Below are 8,131 nucleotides of genomic sequence, written 5' to 3' on the forward strand. Positions count from 1 at the left end.
CCAACAAATTCATGGAGATTTTTTTGATGAACAAGGTGACAATATCAAAGCAGAAATTGGCAACTGTATTCCCACTAGGACAGCACTTTCAATTGTTGCCACTATGAGGGACCTGCTGAAAACGCCACATTAATATTACAAGAAACCCTAATTCCTGTGTTTGTTACTTCTAGACTGGACTATTATAATGTCCTCTTCTCTGGCTTGAGCTCCTTTTTGCTCTGAAAAAACTGCAAAACTCTCAAAACACTGCAGCAAGACTCCTCAATACTGGTAAAATTTGAGCACATCATGCCAGTTCTAGCGCCACTGACTTCCTGTCAGTGCCAGGGCTGATTTTAAGGTCTTACTTCTAACCTATAAAATACTACCTGACCTGGCTCCAGCATATCTTTCTAACCTTATTGCCACTTATGTTCGTTAAGTCCCCTTAAGATCTCAGCAGGGAGGCCTTCTGGACTACCTCACCAACCGTCCTCAATATGTGAGGACTCGGCTGTGTCAGGCCGACGCGATTATCTGCAGCACAGGTACGGTTCTGGCTCCGTTCCTGTTCACCCTCTACACTGCAGACTTCACCCACATCGAAGCACTGCCACCTGCAGAAGTTCTCTGACGACTCACAATATCCACTTCGCTGCTGTAACAATGTGAATTTCCCCGTTGTGGGACAAATATCTTGTTATCCCAAAGGTCAAGACAAAGACTTTTGGAATCTGACATATCATTGGCCTCATATACCCTTCTGCACTTTGAAATTGTGTGTTGTGTTTATAACATTATTAATATTTGTTTGAATTATCTGCTGGCTGTAAAGCAAATTGCCCCTTGGAGATAATAAAGATTATCAGTTCATTCAAAAATAGACTGTATCTGTGGCCATGACACTAGACCCCAACTAATAATCTGGATACACTCCTGTCTTACCTACATAGATGTAGCAATATATCATTTCCTAATACTGTATGAATCATTTACCAATTCATGTACTCATCAACTTTAAACTGAAATGCTTTTACTTTGTATGTGCAGTATAAATATCACAACACACACAGATGCCTCCTAGCCTTAAACCAGGTAAGCTGCACTGAAACTAAAAATGCTGCAACCCTTTAACAATCTTCATGTTACACATTGATAGGTAAATGTCCAGTCCTGCTAGTTGTACAACAATATAACTTTTTATGCAATTCCATTATGGGGACTAATCTGCCAGATGAACTCTTCCTGCTTAATGCCTGGCATACACTTGACAATGTATTTATAAGAATATAGGTTGACCGTCCTCTTTCAGTCCAATTGTTATGTTTTCATTGATGATTCACATAATATTATGAAGGCATTGTTGTTTACGTTTATTATTCCACATTCAATATTATTTGATTTTGTCGTTACATTATGAAATACTAATTTACTCGGACAAACATTAAAATGGAATATTCAGAACATTATGGCTATGACAGGTAGACACACCATTCCAATGTTTTTTGGGCTTCAATCTTTCAGGAACTTTTTCAACATTTTACTCTATCATATATCATATTTTTCAGATATGAGTAGAGTCAATAGAGTGGCAAGTTGAAGCTGATTGGCTGACAGCTAGATTCCACTGTTGGAAAACAATTTTACATCTCACCAAAAAAAGTATACATAGTCACATAGGAAATGTTGTCCTCTTTCAGATCAAGTCTGGTAAGATCAAGATCTTTTAAACTGTTACATGTATAGTTTTTCCTCTGCCTGCCTTTAAAGCATTTTTCTGGCCATGCCCATTCTCAGCTACCATTTTATATTTCTGCAAAGTGAAAATTGGAAAAGGTTGGCTGAGTTAGACAAAGAGGAATGTAGACTGAAAAAAGTCGGTGACTTAGCGCCAGAGACATATAAATGTGAACTGCAGAAAGAAAGAGAATGTATTAAGCACAAACAAAGCAAATACATACTGACCAATGCAATGACGAGTTTGATTGCATCATTGTCTACACCAGACAAAGAAAAGAGGGACTTTTTTCTAAAGTGGTTGAAACTCAAACTCAATTCACAGTCACGAAAGCAGCTGTCTACACTACGTTACAAATTCAGAGAGCAATGCAGCAAGAAGGATGTGAAACTCATTGCAAAGATAGATCAAGTATTGCTAGACAGCTCTCTGGGAATTGAACATTACATGAGAGAACTGGGACTGATCTATGAGGTTTCCGTGCAGTCACAAAATCGTCCTGATGAAATGGCTCGTCTCCCTGGTTTGGCTGCTGAAATGCTGTTTGATGGATATCCTCTAGAGCTCCTGGATGGAGATGCTTCTAATGTTCCGCAGAGATGGCTGAGAGATGTGCTCATGGAGCTTCACGAGAAGGTTGGGGGAAGAAGCAGACTGTTGGTGCTCACAGTGTTGGGTGTTCAAAGTACAGGGAAGTCAACATTACTCAACACTATGTTTGGTGTGCAGTTTCCTGTTAGCAGTGGTAGATGCACCAGAGGAGCTTTCATGCTTTTCCTCAGAGTTGACGAGGAGATGAGATGTGCATTGAACTGTGACTTCATAGTTCTCATTGATACTGAGGGCCTCAAGTCTCCAGATTTGTCACAGCTGGAGAACAGTTATGAGCACGACAACCAACTCGCAACATTTGTTATTGGTTTAAGTGATATCGCCATTATCAATATCGCAATGGAGAACTCAACAGAAATTAAAGATATCCTACAAATTGCAACCCATGCGTTCCTGAGAATGAAGGAAGTTGGGAAAAGGCCAATTTGTCATTTTGTGCACCAAAATGTTGCTGGTGTTTCAGCTAAAATGAAGAACACAACAGAGAGACAGCATCTCTTGGATCAGCTGAATGAAATGACACAGATCGCAGCTCAAATGGAAAAACAGACATCTATTCAAGCATTCACAGATGTTCTGGACTATGATGTTGAAAAAAATAACTGGTACATCCCAGGACTTTGGCATGGAACTCCGCCAATGGCACCTGTGAACACCGGCTACAGTGAAGCTGTTGCAGATTTCAAGAAAAATCTCTTGGAGATCCTGGGAAGTCCAAACAACATAGTAATCTCACAGATACCAGATTTTCTGGAATGGATGGAAAGTCTCTGGAGAGCAGTGAAATATGAGAATTTCATTTTCAGTTTCAGAAACACTCTTGTGGCCAATGCCTATGACACTCTTTGGAAAGAGTTCAATAGATGGGAATGGGATTTCAGAAAAGAAATTCTTGTCTGGAAGAACACAGCAGAGTTGGAAATCACCAATGACAATGACCTCGACATCCAGTTTGGGAAAACATTTGTTCAACAAAAAAAATCAGAGGCATCAAAAGAGATACAGATCCATGAAAGGGCAATGAAGGAGAAACTTCTGGCCTACTACAAAAGAAAAGACAAAAATGCACATCTGATGGAGAAATACAGAGTGGAGTTCTTGAACAACATCAAGATGCTTGCAGAAGACATCAAATATTCCTTGAACAATGATTTGGATTGTGCATTTGAACTCCAGCAAAGTTCAAAAAAGGCACAGAAAATTGAGGAGACGCACCGAGTTGTGATTGAAGAAGAGGTGATGAAGCTCCTCAAGAATTGCAAGGGTGCTGAAGAACAGCTGCCTGATGAGAAATTGAAAGACGAGTTTGAAAAGATGTGGTCTGGAGTTGTTACAGGGGTGTCTGGCCTAAATGAAAAAGATATATCTGCATGCATCCTCAAACAGCTGAAAACTAATTTCGCCCATCGGAATGTAAGTGAAGCATTGGACAGCAGTGGACACTTACAAGAAATAGGCAAGGAACCCTTCACAGTAAGCTCTGAGCATATCACATTTACAGGGAGGGCTAAACGTTGGTTCTTCAGAAATGACATAAGCATGACAATGCAGAATTCCGCAAACCAACTCATTGAGTCTTGCGCATGGATTGTGAAAGATAAGGCAAAGTCAAACATTGATTACCATGATTCTTTCATAAAAGAAATCCTGGACAAGATAGACACATTCCTTGAACAAAGCCCTAAGGATCGCCATGCCAAATTTGAGATTGACCTGAAACTTCACATATCTGGCAATGCCTCAAGAGAATTTCTCCAAATGCACCCAAAATTTCTTGTCAGACAAGGATCCAAGAGTTCAGCTGGAAAAGAAGAAACCTCAGTATTTTTCTGTTTTCCTTGATTTATACAAACAGAGAGATCACTGTCAGAGCAAGGCCAACGGTTTTGTCCAGGATTGTATCAAACCTGCCGTGGAAGAGTGCATTGACAGATCCCTGGGAATTCAAATCGTGGATGAAAGTGCTCATTCACTTGAGTTCAGTGCCCGCTCCGTTTTCCAGCACAGCATTCTCAAAGAATTGCTGGAAAAGGAAGACTTCAACGGATTTGTCACATACATTTCCAAGTATGAAATTTATGTTAAAGAGTGGATATTTCAAAATATCCTGGATAAAATGTCAGAGAACAAGACTATGAGCAAACTGAAAAACAAGAAACTTCAGGAGCTCATTCACAAAATAACAGAGGCTATTGAACAGGCCTCTAAAACAGCCGATGGCCTTCCATTGCCAGATAACAGCGAGAGCATCACAGAGCTCATCGGTAATATCCGTAAATGCTTGATTAAGGACATCAAAATCTCAATGGAGAATGAAAAAAGCACAAATTCAGAGCACATGCAGTCCCTTTACAGCGAGCCTCAAAGAATCACTGAGAGACCTGAGTGAACAGCTTCAGAAAGAGTTTGCAAACTCTGACAACATTGCCGAGACGCTGCATAAACTGACAGATAAACCACAGGATTTGCTCTTCAAACGGATGTTTGGTTGTGGACACCAGTGCCCTTTTTGTAAAGTTCCCTGTGAGGCTGGAGGTCAAAATCATGAAAAACATCATGCGGCTTTGCATCAGCCACAAGGTCTCGGTCGATACAGGGAGCTCAAGAGTGGAAAACTGGTGGAAACACTGTGTACAACTGAAGTGCAAGGTCAAAACACATTCCAAAATGAAGACACTAAAGGGGAACCCCATCCATACAAAGACTACCATACTTACTATCCAGATTGGCGTATTCCTCCAGACCGCACCATAGAAGCATCTGACTACTGGAAGTTTGTCCTGGTGCAGTACAATGAGAGATTTGCTGAAGAATATGAAGCCAAACCAGCTGATGTTCCAGAAGCCTGGAGATCAATTACAAAGGAAAAAGCACTGGAGGGTTTGGACAAAGCATTCAACGTCAAATAAATAACGTACACACCTAACAAATGTTTTTTTCAGTGGAAGCTGAGGCCAGAAAACCCAAAGAATGAGAGGTTGGGGGAAAAAAAATGAAGACTTACATTTGAACCATTTCTATACTACTTTTCATTACAAAAACACATTCAATCTTTTCACATCATGACTGTGTGTGGCCAATATGATGAGGATAATGATGATTTGGCTTTGTAATTTGACTGTGTGAAAAAGTGACTGTTATGGAAGAACAATATCATTACTTCACTTCTTTTTTTTTCAAGTACTTGCAGAGAAAAGCACGTCTTGTATTTGTATAACGTAATCATAATTGATAAGCAATAAGTGCAAATGATGAAAATGATACAAACAGTATGTGAAAAAGAGTTTTGCAGAATAATTGCATTGATATTTGTATGTTTCTATTTCTTTACTTGTATTTGAAATAACTATGTTGTGTGATTGATAATCAAAACAAACTACATTATGTTGTACATTTTATGTTGAAGTAAAACTACTTTTTGATTCATGTTAATGTCATGAAAATGCAATGGTACCTTCTGGTCTTTCTGTTTAACTTCTCTTGATTGATATAGATGCATTATCATGAGTTAACCAAGTCCTATTTTATAGATTCATTTTTATTGAGTGTTTAATTAATTCTGAAATCATTTAGGGCTTTCTGTGTGGATATGGGAGTTTAAGGTTTGATTGTGCGAGGTACTTTGTGTTAAATTTTTGTGTTCGTATGAAAAGCGCTATACAAATAGATTCTGATTGATTGATATTATTGAAAAATAAAATCTCAACTCTTACAAAGTTTCATTTCAGACTTTAAAATGTGTTTTCCTCACAAGTGAAAATGTTTTTACTATCAAATTTATTGATCAACCAAATGGAACTTATTACGTATTTCACCACAACAAACTATTGTAGTTAGCAACCTCTCCAAGTACACCAAGTAGCATTTAGCTCAGCGCCAGACACACATGATGGTAGAGTCATCGGAGAAACGACAGCAAACAAAACTGCCCTTTAAACTTTGGCATGGAGTTATAACGTATAACCTGTAATTTTAGAATGCTTTCCAGTGAGACACATGGCTCAACAAATTTCAACAGGAGTATTGAGAGCATTTCTGGATGATTTTTAGGTTAGGTTAGGTTAAGTTATTTGTCCCCTGTGGAATTTGTGTAGAATTTCATGTTCGTCTACTTACTAAATACTTGTATTTTCATGTAGAATGATAAATCCTGTGATTCAAATCATGGAATATCATCGTAAAGGGGTCTTTTGTGTTTCTGTGATGTGTCTACAGAGAGTAATAAGCGTAAAACAAGCAAAAAATACAGGTAAGCTTCCTCAACACTGCTCTATCAGGCTTTAGTAACAAAATAAATAGACTGGGCTAGAGTGTAAAGTAAGAAATCCAATCCAATATTCAGCAACATTGCCACTTTGACACACACAGATACAGTGTCTATATATAACCAGTATCGGCTGACGTGTTTCTGTTGGTCTTTGTTTGCCAGACTCATGCTCAAATAACAGGAATAACCAGTGCCACTGACAAATCCTCTTTGTCAGAGTTAATGCATGCAATGCGCTGGGACTATTTATATGACCATGTCACCTTCCTGCAGACATGTCACCCAGCAGCTACCTCAATGCAGAGCAGATACTCTTTGATGAAACCAATAGAGTTCTGCACTCTAGATATTGGTCATTGTGAGAATTGGTCATTTTGTGTTTGTGTGTGTGTGTGTGTGTGTGTGTGTGTGTCTTTGTGCTCACTTGATAGTTTTTTAAAGAAGGAGCATCAATTCCTATCATTTTATTTTGTCTTTAGTGTTGTTTAAATCTTTCTTTCATCTTTAATCAATTTTGGTCAATAAAATATTTGGATGATCCTATAAAAAAGTTGTTTTTCTTAAATATTCCACCCCATATTCCAGTAAGTAACAACCGAATGATGTGCTTTTTAACACGGAAACCCAAAATTGTACACATCAACACCAAGAAATCCTGCAGATCGTGAGTCCATTTGGACTGTAGGTGGCACAAGAGTCTAGTGTTGAATGCATATTACTCTAGTGACTTATACAGTGTCAGGCACTCAATGTTATCACATCCAATGTCCTGATTGATGTCCTACATAACAGCGAAATAGCAGTGGCTATGGGCAGCTCAGACACAGCACCCTTCATGCCTCAGGTTCAGTCAGATTCAGCTGTGGCTCAGGATGGTTGAGATTCATGCATGTCACTTTTTAATGTGACAGTAGGGAGTCGAACATTTCCATTGTTGATTTCTACCAGCCGTACACAGACCTCCACAAAAGTTTATTTGCTTTGATGTTAAGTATCTCTCATTGTCATGCTCGTTGTTGATGGCATGCTAAATTCTTCCATTGGCTTGTGAAATTCTCAACATTTTGTTTTGTATTTATGGAAAAATAGCAAATCTACTAAATAAAAAGTTATAAATACTCAAAAAGTCAAAAGCAATTTTTTAAGAATCCCTAAAAATTAAATATAAAATTGAAAACATGTTTTGATCCATAGGCATATTCAGGTCAAATAAGAGTTCAAACATTAAAATTAGAAAACAAGAGTATTTCAGAAAAACATTTTATTTTATTGTAAATAAAATGAATTCTGTGCAGCAGGGAATGAGTGGGTTGACACAAAATATAACAAGTCTCTCCAAAAACATAGATTCCAGCTACCAGACTCAACATATAAAATGTCAAAGCTACAACGGCCAAAGCGAGTAATGTTATGAGAAACATCAATTCACTGAGATGAAAATGCAATTGTATGTGTTACTACTGTCAAGCTTAAGCTACAGTAGAACTCTGGAAGTACATTCAGAAGTTAAATTTGTAAGATTATCTGGTTGA

General features: G+C 38.3%; 1 pseudogene; it reads left to right on the forward strand.

The window, feature by feature from the left end:
• Positions 1-1,765: 1,765 nt before the first annotated feature.
• Positions 1,766-5,241, forward strand: LOC143004826 (interferon-induced very large GTPase 1-like; annotated as a pseudogene).
• The last annotated feature ends 2,890 nt before the right edge of the window (positions 5,242-8,131 follow it).

Source organism: Genypterus blacodes, unplaced genomic scaffold, assembly GCF_046128005.1.
Source record: "Genypterus blacodes isolate CSIRO-AG114 ecotype Tasmania unplaced genomic scaffold, CSIRO-AGI_Gbla_v1 ptg000067l_1, whole genome shotgun sequence".
NCBI lineage: Eukaryota > Metazoa > Chordata > Actinopteri > Ophidiiformes > Ophidiidae > Genypterus > Genypterus blacodes.